We start from the raw sequence: 19,302 nt of genomic DNA, 5'->3' as shown, positions 1-19,302 counted from the left end.
TGAAGCTTAGGGACCTCTTCTCAAAAAATGTTTTAACACCTAAAATAAAAGACGTGAGGTTACGAAAGGTTAACACTTCTCTCCACAGACCTCTTGGAATTCAGAACCCCTGTAAAGACACTACCAGTTTTAAGATTTGGTACTTCAATAAAGTCTCCATTCTTAGAAGCTACTTGCTGCCCTTAGAATCCTCTATATCCTGTCTGTATAGAAACCCAGAGATACCTCCAGAATGCAGAATGAGTCCAGATATCTGGCTCCAGGCTGATTTTAGATGAAGACCTATCTTCAGGTGATTTGGATACCCTAAAATGTAGAGAAGTTGTATAAAACATCAACATCACCACCCCCATTTGCTTATTTCAGAAGGATGTTGCCAGAGTGGAAAATGTTTTGGAGACTATGTGCTGACCAATCCTCATAATGTTCCAAAAAAAAATTTCACTGAAAACCAGAGAAGGGTAATCCTGGGTTATTGACTCATTGTAGGAGGTTCTCGGTATGCTTCACATGCTTGAAAGATGGCTGATGTGCTTTTCTCTGGGGTTGGATCCATTCCCTCACCCCCATATGGGCATATTTGGGATTTAAGTTTGCAAATGAAACTCAGAAAATCACCAATGACTCTTCTTGGACTAGGTGGAGGGCAAGGGGAAGCCTGGCAGCAGGCATGACCCAGGGTGGACCCGTTGGGGCATATACACTAGAAAAATGAGTTTCTGAGATTCTCTTCTTCACCCATTCAATCAGAAACTGGCTGAGCCTGCCTATGAAGTCATTATTAATACAGTAGAGGAGCGGTTTACATAAAATAATCCCATTTACTGTTCAATTATGTTTTTATATTTTTTACCAGGTCACAGGAATGTGTCTACAGGAAAAGGGTTTTTCCTACTCCTTGCCTGTAACTTGAAATTAAAATCATCATCCCAACAACATCCACTGTTGGAAGTACTATTTTGGGTTGGCCCTATGTAATGTGAAATGAGGAGAAAAAGTGTGTAGCTGAATCCCGATATGGAAATCCAGACTTAAAAACATTCTCTGATGGTTTGGCATCCGTGGGATAAATTGGTCATAGTTTTCAACAACTCAGATCAAAGCCAAATGCTGTTTGCATTCAGACAGTGATTCAGGGACCATGTCTTATTTGGTTTCTTTGAAAATAGAGCACAGACATTTTTTCATACCTTTGAGAGAAATCTTTCAGCCGCCAAATTTGTGCCTTGTAAATGTTATTGTACCCTAATACAAAATTTTACATCTTGTCTCAAATGTCTTTTTCGCAGTTATTCCACCATCCCCAAGTGCGTGGCTTGTTGCAATGAGGGTCTCCTGATGTAATATAAAGAGAAAAAATAGGCCAACTGGTAAAGATAAAAAAGAAATGAGAGTAAATAAAACACATATGGAATGTCTGCTTTCAGAGTTATAATGTATATGAGCATGTATGCAAATCAGCCATCCAAATAGAAATCTAGACTGGGCCAACCAGTTATGAAGGGGAAAAGGCCTTTCACTTCCCTTACCTAGATATTCCTCCATCACCTCTACCTCTCTCCTTTCTCAGGCTACTTTTTTTTTTTTTTTTTTTGTGGTACGTGGGCCTCTCACTGTTGTGGCCTCTCCCGTTGCGGAGCACAGGCTCCGGACGCACAGGCTCAGCGGCCATGGCTCACGGGCCTAGCCGCTCCGCGGCATGTGGGATCTTCCCAGACCAGGGCATGAACCCATGTTCCCTGCATCGGCAGGCGGACTGTCAACCACTGGGCCACCAGGGAAGCCCCTTAGGCTACTTCTGATCCTTCCCAGTGAGGGAATCAGAATTGCTTGGTTTCAGTATTCGCTTTGGGACTCCTACCTCTGCCATGCATGCACTTCCTTTCACTTCTACTGCCCTTCAAATGCATGTGTCCTTTGCCTCCTTTCTGTGGACCTTGCTTGTTAGGGAGGAGCTGCAGTGGTAAGTGAGAATTATTTAAATGACAGTTCTTAAAAAAATTAACTCATAACCAGTTATTGATTTTAATGAACAGATTATGTGTTTTTTAAAAAATAATTAATTAATTAATTTTTGGCTGCATTGGGTCTTCGTTGCTGCATGCAGGCTTTCTCTAGTTGCGGTGCATGGGCTTCTCACTGTGGTGGCTTCTCGTTGTGGAGCATGGACTCTAGGCGCTTAGGCTGCAACAGTTGTGACACACAGGCTTCAGCAGTTGTGGCACCCAGGCTCTAGAGCACAGGCTAAGTAGTTGTGGCGCACGGGCTTAGTTGCTCCGTGGCATGTGGGATCTTCCCAGACCAGGGCTCGAACCCATGTCCCCTGCATTGGCAGACGGGTTCCTAACCATTGTGCCACCAGGGAAGACCTATATGTTTTTTGAATTGTTTTCTGATTTTGTTTTGTTCACTTAACAGACTTTATTGAGTGTATATTATACAGAACACAATGGCTCTGGTGTAGTGGGAATTATAGGAGAGCCCAGTTGTTAACTGGGGGCGGGAGTCATATACACAAAATGTTAAACAGCATGGCAAGATAGAGTAACAACTTGGAGATGACACAGCTGATTTTATCTAGTGAATTCTTATATTGTACATTCAGTGTGGCAGACACTTTTCTAAGTGCTTCTCAAGTATTAACTCATTTAGTCTTCAAAACAAATATTTAACCCATTTAGTCTTCAAAACAATGCTCTGATATTATTACTATATTCATTCCCATTCTGCAGATGGAGAGATAGGCAGAGAGAGGTTAAGTGACTTCTACAGGGTCACTCAGCTATTAAGTTTGGAACAAGAACTAAATCCCATCTGTTTGGCTCCAGGGTCTGGGTCCTTAAATCATCTTGATGCAGCCTCTCCAGCTTTAGGCGATTAGTGCCAAGTGCGAGACATAGACAAGGGCTCTGAGTTTGACAGCAGGACCCACTCTAGGTGAGCTGAAGAGGTTGGAGAGGGCTTTGTGACAGTGGTTCTTACCCTGGCTGCCCATTACAGTGATCTGGGAAGTTTAAAAAAAAGTCTCCATGCTTTCATTACACCCAGGCTGATTAAATCAGAATCTCTAGAGGTGAGGTCTGGTCAGTTATATGAAGAGCTTCTCCACATATTCTAAAGGTCAGACAGCATGGAAACCACTGCAGGGAGAAGGCACTAAAACTGGATCCTGCAAAGTGGGCTGGAGCTCATGAAGTTGGGAGGAGAGAGGGTGGTCAGGTGGGAGATGGGGAGGCAGAGAAAAAGGTCCCTCCTCTGTTTTCTTTCCCTCTTCTCTCCTACCACTATGCTTTTGGAGCTTCCTCCAGCCACCCTTCCTTTTTTCTCTTTTCTGACTTCATCGTACCCTTCTTTCCTTTGATTCTCTCCCCCTCTCTCTCGTCAACCCTTTATCCCTTTCCTTCTTACGTCCTTCTGCTGCCTAGTCCCTTCCTTCTAGTTCATGACCTTTTGGTCATCTCACTTGCCATTGCCCCTCGTCCCAGCAAAAAGTGAGCAGAGGTTGAGGCTTTTGGGTCAGTCACAAGGCCCATTCATAGTGCACCTGAAAGGAATTAAAGGAAAGCCTGGGAGTACAGACCCAACTCCCAAGTAGTATAATTAGTGTTAAATACTGATAAGGACTGTACTGTATTCTTTGGGGAGCTAGAGCATGTGGTATGCCTGGCTCTGGGGTGAGAGGAGAGAAGAGAGCTTGGAAGATGTATTAGTTTTCTACTGCTGTTACAACAAATTACCCTCAATATAGTGGCTTAAATAACTCAAATTCATATCTTACAGTTCTATAAGATAGAAGTCTGACTTGAGTCTCACTGGCAGGGCTGCATTTCTTTCTGATTGCTCTAGGAAAGACTCCTTTTTATTGCCTTTTCCAGCTTCTAGAGGCTGCCCACATTCCTTGGTTCATGGTTCCTTCCCCTGTCTTCAGAGCCAGCAGCATAGTACCTCTCTGGCCCTGCTTCCATGGTCGTCACATTACTTTCTCTACCTCTCTTCTTCTGCCTCCCTTTTCTACTTGTAAGGACTCATAATTACATTGGACCCACCTGGATAATCCAGGATAATCTCCCTATATTAAGGTTATTTTATTAGCAACCTTAATTCCATTTGCACATTAATTCCCTTTGCCCTGTAGCCTAACATATTCACAGGTTCCAGAGATTAGGATATGGACATTTTGGATGGGATATTAGTCTTTCTACAACAGAAAGCCTCACAGAATAGGAGGAAATGGACAGTAAAGGTCATTTCATGTAGACAACAGCAGATACAAAGGATTGGGGGCTTTGGAGAGTGTTCAGGGTAGGTTTTGAGGAACTATAGTTTAGTATCACTTCGTAGTATCATACAACAGGCCATCACATGTGCCATTTATCCAATATGTTTTGTTCTTAAAGTTTACATATAATTATGTTTACCACATATCTCAGCAAAATATCTTACAATAAGCAGTACTCTTTGGGGGCAGTACAGTGTTACAGCTAAGACCATGTGCCATGGAGCCATAGGCAGTGGGTTCTAGTCCTACCTCTACCATTTATTAGACTGATACTGGTAAGGATTCAATGAGATCAAGAATCTCAAGTACTTTGCTCTGCCCCTGGCATATAATAAGCCCTTCATAAATGTGAGCTGTTATTATTGTCACACTTAAACTATGCCTTAATCTAATGGCTTATAACTTGCCACTCTCACTTTCTCCTTTTTGTTTTTTTGGCCTCGCCGTGAGGCTTGTGGGAATCTTAGTTCCCCAACCAGGGATTGAACCCCGGGCCCTAGGCAGTGAAAGCACGGAGTCCTAACCACTGGACTGCCGGGGAATTCCCTTACTTTCCCCTGAATGTCTGCTTCTTCCTGGAAAAAAAAGAAAGCAACGATAGGAAGATTATTTCTGACCTATGCAACCTGCTGAGATAACATCGTTATTATCAAGCTCAAACTGTCTAACTGCTGGGCCCTTAATTCAATCTAGAATCTAAGGACTCTCTGCCCCTGCTGCTTATGCCAGCAACCCCAAATGGTATCTATAACTGAGTTTTAATTTGGTTACGAAGCAGAAGACAGAAGAACATGGGGGTTGGGGAAGGGGGTGTTCCAGGCTGAACTGAAACTTTCGAAGGCAGGAGTAATAACAGCAGCAACAACAGCAAAAGTGAGTGGGACTCAGAGATGCCTGGATACAAATCTTTTTTAATTTCTGAATGTAATTCCAGGAAAATCTTGGCTTTATTTTATCTGGGACTGAGATAAAGTCAAATTTCGATAGGAATTTGGGAATACATATATTTCCTATTAGGTGCTGAGTTCTGGGACTACATTTGTTAACCAGTGACTGAGAACATGTAGAAATGACCTGGCTTTTCAGGTCAGTTGTCTGACAACCAAATGGATACACTACTTTATCTGACCCCCAAAAGTTTACCAGCTGTTCTGAAAGGGGGCACTGGGCAATTACGGGGGAAGTGGAATGTTTCTTGCTTAATATTATACTGACAAAATGGTAGGAGGATCTTGAAAAGAGGATGAGTTATAACGTTTTAAAAATAATCAGGCTAAAATGATGTCACAAAAACTATTTAAGTAATTATTAGGTAGTGAGCACTTTTAAGTTTGTCTCGCTTATCTTTGTACCCTCCATGGTGCCTTATAGAACACTGTTGGTACTTCTGTGACTTGTTGTCAGCTATTTGATTAAAAAATAAAAGGGATCTTACTGGCTCCCACAAATGAAAAAGTCCAGCGGTCAGATGGAAATCAGGTGTGGCTCCATCAGGGCTCTGGCCCCTGCTTTTTGCAACCTTCTCCACAGAGACACTCCACAGAGTGTCAGCTCTCTCTGTAGGCTGAGAGGAAGACAGCTTCACTTCTGTCTCTTCACAACACATAGAAGAGGAAGGGTCACCTTTCCAGTGGCTTCCTAAAGCCACTTTCCTTAGAAGCTACCAAAGAAACTTCTCATGAGAACATCTCAATAGCCTAAATTGGGTCACATGCCTATCACTGAGTCAATCCCTATGATCAGGGCTTTCCTCTTCACATCTTATTGGCCCAGATTGGGTCACATGCTCATCAATGAACCTATCCGTATGGCCAGATGAATGTCATGCATTGGTTGGCTTATGTATGGACTTATGAGCAATTCACTTTGACCAGGGGAGGGAGATTTCTCTCAGAGTCATCAAGCCCATTCCTGGAGCTGGGGCTGGGGTTCATTTCCCCTGAAGGTGTTAGACTGTGTCCCTTTTCAATAGAGAAAGCCTCTGGTTGCACATGTGTGCTGGTCAGTGTTGCAGTTCCCATTCAATCTTTGCAATAACTCACGTAGCTGAACTGAGGTCCTCCCCAGTGGCTCAGGAACCAGCTGAAGGTCTCCCAGTAAGTGGTGGAGTTAGAATTTCTAGGTTTTCTGATTCCCAAGTCCATCCTCCTCCTAACACACCTCCCTTCCTGAGTGAATGAACAAATAAATGTATGGTGGAAACAGGGCTCCCTGCTCTGAAAGGGTAAGAGAGTAATGGTTAATGTGGGAGAATGTTTTTCTCTGAAGCGTGGCCATTCCCCCAGAAGTTAGGTGACACTGAGAAGACCTCACCCCTCTCTCTGCTTGTTTCCTCATTTATAAAATAGTAGTTGTGCTAGATCTTACCTCATTGGGATGTTGTGAGAATTAAGTGAGGTAATGCAGATAATGAACTTGGAACAGTGTTCCCGGCCTGAAGGCGGTCAAAACCTTACCCAGGGCAGGTCTACTTTGGGGGTAATTGGATATTTATCCAATGGACAATAAAATTACACTTCTCCCTTCTCTACAGGATTAAAAGGGGATAGAAGTATTTATACATGTGAAAACCTCCTGAGTGTTTAGCATCATAGGGATTTAGAATTTGTAGAAAATTTCCAAGTGTATTCAAACTCCCTTGCAAGGGTATTTGGAACTTGAGGTTAGTTGGGGAGAAGTCTGAAAATCCATGGAATCACTTTTTTTTAGAGATTAATCATGCCCAAAACTTATTCATTGTTCTCAGTTATCCCGATGATGTCCTGATGCTGTCCTGCCTTCTTCATTTCTTCTCAAAAAACTCATCTTCCTCTCGGCACCCTCATTCCATCTTTTCTCCCCATAATTTAGTACATATGTGTATATTTTTTCCTACAAATTTGAGATAAGCCATTCTTTTTTTGTTTTAATACATTTATTTTTATCTATTTATTTTTGGCCGCATTGGGCCTTAGTTGCTGTGCACAGGCTTTCTCTAGGTGTGGTGAGCGGGGGCTGCTCTTCGTTGCGGTGCACGGGCTTCTCATTGCGGTGGCTTCTCTTGTTGCCAGCACGGGCTCTAGGCGCGTGGGCTTCAGTAGTTGTGGCTCATGGGCTCAGTAGTTGCGGCGCCCGGGCTCTAGAGAACAGGCTCAGTAGTTGTGGTGCACTGGCTTAGTTGCTCTGCAGCATGTGGGATCTTCCCAGACCAGGGCTCAAACCCGTGTCCCCTGCATTGGCAGGTGGATTCTTAACCACTGTGCCACAAGGGAAGTCCCAGTATGTATATTTTGGGGGGGAGGAATTCACGGTGTGATGCAAATGACCGGTTTTGGAGTGGTGTGAAGGAGGTAGTGGGATGTCAGATAGGGAGGGATCATCTGGTCATTGGAGGGAGAGGCTCACCCTCCTGGTTCTAAGCATTGCACAGAGACTGGATTTTCTTCCCCAAGAAATAGGAAATAATATTTTAATCTTCAGTTTACAATGAAGAGCATGGGGGCACACAAAGAGAAAGACAGGTGTTTAGACTCTTTTGGAGTATTGAAATGATTGTGCATATTCACAAAGACAATAGTTAGTGCTATTCACCATCTCTGCAAGTAGGGAAACCATTCTTTGGCTTCCTCATTAATTCATACATTCAGTTAGCGTTAATTACTTACAAGTGCCCAGCACTATTGTTAGGCCATGAAGGGCTTATGAAGAAATGTAAATTCTGTCCATTATAAGGCATTTACAGAAGGCAGTTATGGATAAGATAGCATCATGATCAGGTAATGAATTTTATAATTATATAAGTGGCCAGTTTGGATATCAAATGAAACTGGAAACTGCCACAGGAAACTGGCTGCCTGTGGAACATTGTGTATATCTATGAACTTATTTTTATTTAGGTAAACTCGTTGGAGATAAAACTTAGTAATATGTCAAGAAATATCCTATAAACCTTTGTAGAATATTAGATGCATCTCAATTGGGTTTGTATAAAATAGGCGGAAAAATTTTACTGGTAATACAAGGCGGAGAGACATTGTATAGAGTAAAATATTTCGACATTGTATAGAGTAAAATATTTCACATTTTGGTCAGTTGTTTGTGGAGTGATACATTTTAGACTCTGACTTATGGTTTTGGCCTTAGAAAGGAAAAGAGGCATGATGCTATGAACGTAATGGGTATAAATAATAATTTTTAAAAATTGCATCACTGATGTGTAAGCAGGAGAGTCTGGGCTGACTGCACTTGTGGCAAAATTAGTAGAAAGATCAATTTAAAAGTTTTATTAGAGTATCACACACTGATAACATTCCACTATTTGTATTACTAACTTAGGAAGGTGAAATGGAAAATTTTCATCTTAAACATTTAGCTCCCCTCTTTAAGTTGGCAAACACTGACTTTTTCCACTGTATTTCTACATACTGGACTCTTGCTAGCTCCTGGGTGTGTATGTGTCTGTGTGTTGATAGTTAGGCATACTATCACTGATGCTGTTAGCTCAACTTATCTGCATTTTTGAGGTAAAACTCTCTATAGACACTTTACAGCAGTAGGAATCTGATCAAGGTTCTTTGCAAGTTTGTAAATGCTGTCAGATCACTCAGACTGACACAAGTAACAGTTCTTCTGAAGGTTTGCAGTTAGGATGTTCCCTCCAGGGTCTACTGTGTTCCACTGCTATAGCTCTGAGATTGTGAATTATCCTATTTTGTATTCTAGCTTTGTGTGAGCAGATACCCTAGAGTTAACGCTTTTTGTGCCCTTTCTGATGCTGATTCCTCCTCTTGAAATGTTCTCCTTTGTTTATCAATTCTCTACCCACTCTTTGAAGCCCAGCTGAAACAGCCAAGCTACTTACTCCATGTTCTGTAGTAGGAAATTATTCCTTCGTCCTCTACACTCAGTTGTGCTTGTCTGACATTAATTAGAAGATGCCTTTTACTTTATACCCTTGCAATGTATTTTACACACATTCAAAGAGCATGCATGGTTATTTTGTAGGATAGCAATGTTGAAAGGACTTGAGGCTTCTAGACTGGCAAACCTAGATCTGTCTCCTACTCTCCTTAACTGTTTACTGAGTTTCAAGCTTCCTTACTCCTAAATAGGAGACTGCCAGTGGGCATCTCATATGATTGCTTTGATGAGATAATATATGTAAAACACCACCATTTCTTGAGTGTTTGCTATATCCCAGGCCCTGGGCAAAATGCTTTATGTAACATCCTCCCATGTACAATGCCTACATCTGTTGATTCCTTTGCCCCCAATCCTGGGACAGAGTAGGTACTCGCTGAATATTTCTCAAATGAATGAGAACTGGACTTGAGCTGGCAGCAGGGCCCTGTCTTCTGAGTCAGCTGCCATGAGTCAGCCGTGGAGATGCATGCAACTAATGACTCCAGAGAGGAAAGATACAACTGGGTTGCAGTTCCCACCTGTCTGGCTGAAAGGCTACCATGGCATTCCTAAGCACAATGGAAAGCTCATGGAGAAAGGAGAGTGTCATTTCTGAACTGCACTATTTCCTTTTCCACCATCTCATTATTCTCCCCTCCCCAACTCATGCTGACCAGTTCAGTCCAGAAGGTACAGAGCTCATTCTGAGTCATTCCATGGTTGTATTGAGAACACTGCATTTTAACTATATCCCATGGAATATAAGGACATTGCAGATCTACCTTCCTAGCAAAAAAAAAAAAAAAGAAAAATGTAAACCAAAGCATTGTACCTGTTAAGTGGTAGGTAAATGTCTTAGGAATGTTAGAAGCTTGTGAAAATCCCACCTAAATAAAAAAATGGCATTCCCACCTTGGGCTCTTATAAGTGAAGAGAATTTTGGGAATCTAGGTTGATGACTCATAACTTTCCCAGTGTTTTATTTCCATGAGCCATTGATTAAAGTAGGGTGTAACACTATATATTTCTCTTCCAGCTATTCCCATCAAGTGGGAAGTTTTGGAAGCTTCTGTAAGCCCCTAGGATATAATTTCATGCATCGAAACCATTGTATTTGAAATGATATTTAAGGTACGTTGGAAAGGTTTTTTGCAACCTCCATTGAGGCTTGTCTTGTTCCTGGGGAGCAGTATGTACAACAAAAGAATCTGGATGAAGAGAATTTCCCGTGATGCATTGAAGGGTCAGTGTTCCCATCTTGCTCTGCTCCGGAAGGCTGGAGTTAATGAGGAAGAGTTTTTATGTGAATGTCAGGCCTGTTGCCATAACTAGCCACAGTGGAATAGTCATGGCAACTTCCATCACTTGGTTTCTTTGTTTTTGTGATACTGCTGCATGCTTCATTTTATGAGTATTTTCTTTTCTTGTGTGTGGTTGAACCCCCTTCTATTGCCATCTTGGGCTTGGATACTTGTGTTTAAAAAGAGAGGAAGAACAGAGGGAGAAACTGGAAAACTGACAGAATTACATATCTTAAGGACTTATTACTTTATTTCCCTCCCTCCACTTCTGCTGATAGATATTCTGGTTATTAATATTCTGATGAGTTTGTGTCTTTGGAAAAGGAAAAAAATGCCTTCCCTGAAGGGAATCTTGAAAAGCGGATCATAATGAGACAGAGGAAGTATTGTGAAAACTGGACTTTTTTGGTGATGGCATACCTTGGATACAGACCAACTCTAGTAATATTATTTCTGAAGTAAGATAAATGAAAATTTTCAACAATCTTTGGTGAGTCATTTGTGTACTTGAGGGCTTTTATCTTGATCACAGCATCTGCTACCTGAATGGTAATTTATAGTTCAGTGAGAGCCCTGGAATAGAATACAAGGACTGGTGAGAATCTAAGTGTCTTGAGATATCCTCATTCATTTCATTCATGAGGGTGAATAATATTCTCACTGTAGAAAGGTCTAACTGGAGAATACTGTGTGCTTTACTTACATTGACTCCCAAGGTGGAAGTCCACGCATCTGTGGCAGTACAGGTAGGGAACCATTAACAGTTGGCTTTCTGGGGACAGCCTCTTGAGGTCTCTGACCAAACCAAGCAGAAGGGCTGGGGTCACAGCTTAGATGGGGTATGAAGTTGAGGATGTTGGATTCTTAAGAATGGTCCACTATATAGGTGCAACATATGCAGGGAATGTGCCTCCATTCCTAGCAGCCCGTCTTTAGAATTTTACATCTTGTTACACTTCCATCACCTTCATCTCTTTTCTGCTTATTCTTTACTTTAAAAAGTTGCCAAAGGCATCTTCACCTATCCATTTTCCAAGTTATGTGCATTCAATCCTGTATATTAGAAAGACCCTTTTGCCATTTTCCACTTTTTAATTTTTCTCTCCATTTTACTACTGCGTGTTTTTTTTTTTAACTTGTTTATGCTTTGACATTAACTCTTGTCGAAATGCTGACGGTTTTGCATGTTAAAAAAAAAAAAAAAAACCCGTTCAATAAATAAGGCCCAAGAAGAAGGTGAAGTGTCCCCCGGCTGTTAGCCGGTTCTGGAGTTCTTTGACTCCCTGGCGCAAGGGAAGGACTATGTGCTTGATCGCGTCGAGAGGGAGACACAAGCTCGGCCTTCGAATTGGCCAGCCTGGTGACCAGCGAGCCCGTCCCCCCTTCCCCCTCCCGCGCTCACACTCAGGAAGCAGCTGCCTACAGGCCGGCCCTCGGCGGCCGCACACACATCCACTCTCCTCCCAGGCCGCCTCCCTCCCTCCCTCCCTCCCTCCCTCTCTCCCTCCCTCCCTCTTCCCCCTTCCCCTCTCCCTGCAGCCGCGTCCACACTGCGCCGCCAGGGCAGCCCAGAGCGTGGCGCGCACGGGCACTAGCGCTGGGGCCGCCACCACTGCCCCTCCCCGCAGTCCCGTTCGCTGCCCGCAGCCGTCTAGGCTAGCACCAGCGTCCTCCCGACGGAACCCGCCGAAAGCAGTTAGCCAGCATCCCACGCCGGCCCCCAGACGCACCCTCAGGCCCAGGGCGAGGATGAACAGGACGCGCGAGGCACAAAGTCGAAACTCAACTTTTTAAAGATATTATTTGCTCCGTGTGTGTGTGTGTGTATGCGCGCGCGGGGGGGGGGGCGGCAAAATGAGCTGATGCCGAGGGTACAGCCACCCCACTTCTGCCCCCTCCTCCCCCTGCCGCCGCTGCCCTAGCACACGCGCGCGCACACACGGCACTTGGGCCGGGTTTCCGCGCTCGGTCCCCCTGCTTGGATGGGAGTTTTCATTTCCGAAGGAGGCAGAGCCGGGGGAGCGCGCTGAAGGGCTGGAGCCCCAAGTTTCTCCTCGCCAGCGCTGGCCGCCCGCTGTCACTCGCTCAGGCTGGCCGGGGGAAGGGACCCGCACGCCAGGCTTTGTTGTGGAAATCCCGGTTACCTGGTAAGTGGATGCCATAGGAACTTTGCTCGCAGGCGAGAGACGGGAGAAGCCGGGCGCTTGAGAATGTGGGGGAGTTGCAACGCTCAGAGATACAAACTAGGTATTAGAACTGTTTCCACGCTGAGCGGGTGGCGTTCGCTCAGGTTTAAGAATACGTGCACTCCAACACCCAGATTCTCTAAAAGGTCTGTTTACTGAGATAGATAACAATTCTCAATTAGGAGTCAAGCCGTGTTCCTTGTCAGTTGCCTAAAAGCGTCGACTGAAGAAGACGGAGAGGAAATCAACAAGGTTTTAAAGTTTTTCTAATGAGGACGACTTTTTTTGTTTTTGGCTTTTCTTCTAAACTACAGGGTCCAGAAGGCTACAAAATCAGGGCAGGTTACGGAACGCAAGGGCATGGTTGTGCACGCCACCCACGAGTCCCCACTGAAGGGAAACTTTGGAGAAGTGGGAATTGATGGGTTGACATGAGGTCTCTCTCGCGCTCACGGGGCTTTAGTTGCCTTTGCCAGTTCCACGTGTTTGTGGAGCTCTAACGAAGGCTGTTTTCCATGTTGTGCCTCACCCAAGCCCATGTCCCTCCCCATTGCTCCGGAGGTCCTCCGGTAGGGGGTACATTAACTCCTCGTGGGGACGGGTCCAGCGACTCGCAGCCGCCAGGTCTTGTAACTCTAACTATAAACCCACGCCGCAAAATGCACAGATTCAGGCGCGCACACTCCCCACTAGGTTTGTCACCTCGCATTTACATTTTTATAGGGCCCGACAAAATGTCAGCACTGTTTGGGAAATGTCTCAGTCTCGGGGACTTTGTCCTGCGCACAACTCCAGTCCCTATAAATGACCCTGTGTGTATTTTGAAGTCGCCCGAGGCCGCTTTCTGGAAAGCCTGAGTGAGCAGCCGGCTTTCTCCTAAACACACACCTTGCCCAGAGAGACACTTCCAAGTTACTCACTGGAGCTGACAAGTCACTTCGGTGATGAGGAAGTCACCCAAATGTCTGGAAAACTTGGCCCTGACGGATTTGTCATCCTATGGATGATTCAATTAGGTACCTGTAGGGAGAAACTTTCTGAAAGGTCATTTCTGGCTTCCCGAGTCGCACCCTCGACTTGGGGGTGTCTAAGAGGCAAGAAGTGAAAGAACAAGGATTAGGACGATAGTTGGGTGGGGGCTTCGGGCCGGCGGGAGCGTGCGCTCCCGGGAGCGGCGAGCAGGCTGCGACTTCCTCGGGATCCGGGATTGGGCCGGGCAGCGCGCTGCTCCCTGCCTCTTGGACTTCCCAGCCGCGGGCCAGCCGCAGCGCTCATTCGGCCCCGACTTACTCAGGACTGGGTTGCACAACAGGAAGCCTGCACAAGTTTGTTTTGTTTTGCTGCCCTCGGTTGCGGACAAGGCCGAGGGTTAGGGGCAGAGGCGGCCAGGGAGTAACGGGGTCGCAGCAGCGCGTCCCCAGCAGGGCTTTGTCGCCTCTGCCTCCCCGGACCCGCCCCTCACTCCTTGCCAGAGAGCCCAGGGGCATGGGCCTCGGATCCCCGGTGGCCAAGATAGGGGGGTCATGAGCAGATAAGGGCTGCCCTTCTCCTGTCCTGCCCCACACGCTTCTCCTTCGCCCGGCGGGTCCCCGGCACCTCTCCCGACCTCTCCAGCCCTCCTCCTGGCTGGAGGGCCCCCCCACCTCGGTATTCCTCACCCCCTTACTAGGCTTTCCCGGACATCAGCTGGGCCCTCATCCCTGCAGCATCTAAACCCAGGGCAGGGGGTGGGGGTGGAGGGTACTTCCGGAAACGCAGGGACTTGATAGAAGGAATTGCGGCCCCTTCTTGCAGAGAAGAGGGCTTTGCACCCTCTCCCCACCTACTTGTAGGACATAGCGTCGCCCCAGAGTTTGGGCCTGGGGCTCTGGAGTTTGAGAAGAGGAATGTTCTGCAGCTCCCCCCAGTGGACCAGTTCCCTTTAGGTTGTGGAAAGAGGGAATCTCAAGTATGATGGGATCTTGGTTATCACCTACGGATGAGGAAACTGAGACCCAGAGAGTTTTAGGAGTTTTGCCCAGGGCCTCAGAGCCAGTTGTCACAGTCGCAGGGCAGACAATCAAGTTTCCCAGTTCCCAGTTCAGAGAGCATTCCTTGGCCTGAAGGTGAACTCAAGACAAATGCAGAGTCTCATTCTGTCCCTTCTGAAAGCTTTGATGAGTCATGATTTCTGCCTTGGGAGTTAGCCAGACGTCTGTTTCCCTCTCTGTAGCATTTCTGACTGGACCTCCCTTTTTACATAAATGGGGAAACTTTTTTTTGTATAAAATTGATTTGTATTGGTTTAAATTTTCCCATTCCTTCTTTTCTCCCTCCTTCAAGTTTGCTTACAGTGAAGTGTGAAACAGCTGCAACCAGCAAAAGTTTGTAGAAAAAGGATCTGCCACAATGAATGTTTGAAGCCACTTAGAGACAGGAGAGTGTGATGTTATTTTTGCAATTGGGAACTGTTGAAGTTTAATGATCGCCTTTGAATGCTTTACAGTTTTCATATGTTTTCACTTGTTGTCTATGCAGCCAGATTAGCCCTAACACTACCTTGGAAAGGAAGAGTGGGGGATTTCTTTTCCAGTTACTTTCAAACACCTTTCCTTGTTGGTAGTTGAAGTCCTTTCCTTTGTTACCCAGAGGACTCAGTAATCCTGCAGTGTGAATAGTTAAATCTAATTGCTGCTGTAACTCCATCTCTCCTTGGTTCACATTAGGCCAGTTTGAGAGAGCATCTTTTCTCTGGTTCCCGATACCATACAAGTTCCTTAATAGTAAAGAGTTTGTCAGAAATTGAATACTTGGGGGGTTGGTTGGTTTGCTTGGGAGGAACTGATCATGTACCAGCCCTGCCTTCATTTATATGGCAGAAAGTGGTCTTTCCATCATTTCAGAAGAGAGCTCAGTGTTCTCAGTTTTTTTTCTCTGAGTGTTCTTTCCTGCTAGTAAATTAATTTGAGGACATTCTTTCCGGTGTTGTCTCTCTCATATTGTAGTTATTGATCTCTGGAGTTGTAATGTTAATTTGTAGTTCTTCCAGAGTATAGAAGGAGTACTTCTTGAAGGAGATAATTCAGGAAGTGGCATCCCGTGCACATTCTCTTCCTTGGAGAAGTCATTTTCTGTGTAATTATTTTCTTTAGAGGATATTATAAGGAAGATTGAAATACAAGACTTAACATTTAACTTCTCTCAAAGTTTGGTTGGCTCATAGACTCAATCAGGACTGAAAATAAATTTAAAACATAAATAAACGGCACATAGGAAATCTGTGCAATATAACCATGCTGCCTTACTCTTTCCAGGAGGATAAAACTTACAATAAAGTCTTTGAAATGACATTAACATGTAATTTGATTAAAAGATGCTCAAATTCCAAGTTTTCCTAGTTTTCCACTTACTTGAGGCAGAGTTGACACAAAGTCCAAAATTTTTATTGAGAAAATATTTTTACTGAGATAAAATAAAATATTGATAAAGTACATACATCTTAAGCTTGATGAATTTTCACAAACTGAACACAACTGAGTAACTAGCATCTGGATTAAGAAATGGAACATTACCAACACCCCAGAAACATCACTCTTACTCTCTTCTCATCACTATCTTCCCCTAGCCCTTCCAGTCACTGTGTTCTCCTCAAGAGTAATGACTGCCTTAACTTCTACGAGATGTAATAATGTTGCCCGTCTTTTTAATACCTTATGTAAATGGGATAATTCAATATGCACCCTTGGGTCTGGCTTCTTTTGCTGATACAACAACCTTTTAGTAGGTCAAATAATTTGGACTCCCCTTTAAAGTTTAGGGGAACATTTTGGCTTGCAGAAATTGGTTGGTCAGGCGTTACTTAATATGACAGAATTAAGGAAAAACGCTGACAGAAGCAGAAGCCCTATTCTCCATCCTAATGACTGTCTGATTAGGGAGACTGAACATGAGTGAAGCCAGCTTAGGGTGAGCAAGGAGAATGCTGAGGAGCAGCTACCACCGTGACAGCCCAGAATGCATTCGGCAGTCTCTCTGTTAGGGATAGCACCCCCCCCCCCAACTCCCCCAACACGCAAAGAAGCGCCTGGGTGAAAGTACTGAAATGACTGTATTTGTTTTGTGACTTTTAGTTAGGATTTCTCATTGTTCACGAGTATGCCAAGGTAAAGACAAGAATAATATGCCGGCTCAGAAGAGTGAGATGGAGTTTTTATGCTACTTTGTTCTAAGAAAGAAAGGAATAGACTGGGAGGAATAGACCAGGAAGCACACAACTGTAATTAAACTGGTTCCACAAGGCATAGAGCGTAAGGTTCATGATTTTATGGTCACACCTTACTTAGACTATATTTATTCAGGCAATAAATGATAAATATAGGATATTAATATATAAATATATAATTATATATTTCATTTATACCATGCTTTTCAGTATAAATAAGCAGTACAGTGTGATAACTATAAATATAATAAGTATATGTGCACAAATGTATATGAAAAGTCAATATGTATGACACAGGTAGTGTGAAAAATATAAATATAAAGGTATAATATAAAATAATCTGTGTACCTATAAGGGCTGGGGAGAGTTCAGAGGTAATTTAGACACAGTCCTAAAACTTAATGAAATTAGAATTTAGACAGGAAGATGAAACATAGGCAAATAACTATAAGGCAATGCAGAAAGTTATGAATGTTAAAGGAGGTGTACATAGAGTGAAATAGTCAACATTTATTGGATCCTTCTATGTACCAGACAGTGTGCTAAACAAGTAACGTGCATTATCTCATTTAATATTCTGTAATGCTGTGAACTAGGTACAACAGTGTAATTCTCACCATTTTACAGATCAGAGACAGAGGGATTAAGAGAGGATCAGAGAAGGCCTAAGGTGGGGTGGGCCTGGAGGTTGAATAGAATCTGGATTTGGGGAAACAGGGCAAAAGAAGGGAGGAGGGGAAACACCACTCAGGTGGACTCAAAGGCAATATGTAGGATGAACAGAAACAAGGATCTAATCATTTTCTACTTTGGGAACAAAATCGGGATTTATTTGTAAAACTGGAATCATGAAGGCTCTAAGTAGTTGAAAGCAGACTTGAAGTAAAGAAAGCTGGTGGGGGCCATTCTTGTCTGACATGATCTCTTCAGGCCAAGAATGGGAACAACTACACATTCCTTCAGCTGCAGCAAGCCTTGCTGAACTGCAGATGGGCAGATAGGATTATAGTGCAAGATCAGACCCCGTCCTAGGCTCCTTGATAAAAAGGTCAGGCTCTCTCAATGTCAGTTATTTCAGAAGTTCTGAGCCAGATCTATGAAGTTTCATTTCTAGGCCTGCTGAATACTGTACACACAAAACTAACCAGATGCCAGGCCTATATATGAATTCTTGTTATTCCTGTGTGTGAAGAAATGGATTAATGTTTTCTCAACCTTTGCAGCATGACCAATAGATTCCACTTCTGTCTGTAACTTAACTGAGTCATTCATGTAGGGTTTTTTGTTTTTTTTTTTAAATAAATATGTTGTCATGTTGGTTAAGGGCCTAGTCATTGTTGTGGACATTCATACTTCTGCAGTGATGTCAGTGAACATAATTTAACTTGTATAAAACTTCTGTCTACCAACAGCTAAAAATAGTTACATTGGTTACTTTTAAGCAATAACTAACTACACTGAAGGAAAGAAATCACTCAGTTACACAAGTGATAGGGATAATTTAATATATTTGAATATTTGGTTTAATGAGTGCTAAATTCAACTTATTTCTAGAATCTTCCATAGGTAGATGTTTATTATCCTTTTGAACATATAGTGAGTTTTAGCTTTGCAAATAGCTATTCACATGGGCTGAGTAGTTATTTATACATACTAGGTGACAAAGAATGCACTTTCATTTGCCGTATTTTACAACCTGTGTATCTCCTTGTGTGAGGATGGATTTTTTTTTTTAAAGAAAAATCTCCAGGCAGTTACTTTTCTTTTATATTTCTGAAGAAGGCTTTGTGTCTCAAACCATGGCCATGTGATGTTTGTTCACTCTTTGCAATTCAGGTAATTAATTCAGTGGTGACATCACGGGGAATGTGTTCGTTTTTCCATTTCAAATTCCTCTTCATAGGATCTGATGGTTAACTTGTATTAAGAACAGATTTCAAAAAAAAGTCAGTTCTCAGAGGCAGTTATGTGTTAATTTATACTCGCCCTCTTTATCACTGTAAAAGTGAAGTTTTATTCCAGGGAAGGTCATGTACCCTTTACAACAAGGAAGATATAAAATTGTCAGTCATTTTGATCCTGATTCTGGTAGTCAGTTGGTTAATTGATAATTGTAGAGCACAGTTGATCAGTTGATACTAAATAAAAGATAAAGTGAAAGATAACAGTGGTAGGAGTGTAGCTTTGTGTGATTTAAGGCTTATTTTTCATAAAGCTAAAAATGTCAAACATTTAGATCTTTTCTTTATTACGGCTATATTATGGTATTTGTTTTACTTTGGTTGTTTAATTCTGTCTGTGTCTACAGATATTCCTGTTAAGTACCTGGACAGGCAGATAGTCCAAATGCTTCCATAACAGTAGCTTTTATGCTTTTTTGTCTGCAACCCACCAGAAAATATATTTTTCATCTTACCCAGAATACACTATATGCATATAGATATGCAGACATAT

General features: G+C 43.3%; 1 protein-coding gene and 1 pseudogene across 7 annotated transcripts in view; one reads left to right on the top strand and one right to left on the bottom strand.

The window, feature by feature from the left end:
- LOC116755003 overlaps positions 1-12,623 on the bottom strand; it is a 188,896-nt pseudogene extending 176,273 nt beyond the window's left edge.
- The window catches only part of GLIS3 (GLIS family zinc finger 3), a 702,615-nt gene that overhangs the window by 175,481 nt on the left and 507,832 nt on the right, over positions 1-19,302 (top strand). For 4 of the 7 annotated variants that reach the window (XR_004350388.1, XM_032635007.1, XM_032635008.1 and 1 more), the window contains exon 1: positions 12,496-12,608. The exons of 2 other annotated variants lie outside the window; for them this stretch is intronic. The gene's annotated coding sequence lies outside the window, so the exon portion shown is untranslated. Of the gene's footprint in view, positions 1-12,323; positions 12,609-19,302 lie in introns of those variants that run through there. One more of the 7 variants, XM_032635010.1, reaches the window with a different exon arrangement.

This window comes from Phocoena sinus, chromosome 6 (genome assembly GCF_008692025.1).
Source record: "Phocoena sinus isolate mPhoSin1 chromosome 6, mPhoSin1.pri, whole genome shotgun sequence".
Classification (NCBI taxonomy): Eukaryota; Metazoa; Chordata; class Mammalia; order Artiodactyla; family Phocoenidae; genus Phocoena; species Phocoena sinus.
The sequence above is the reverse complement of the archived record's forward strand: the minus strand, read 5'-3'. Positions and strand labels throughout refer to the sequence as shown.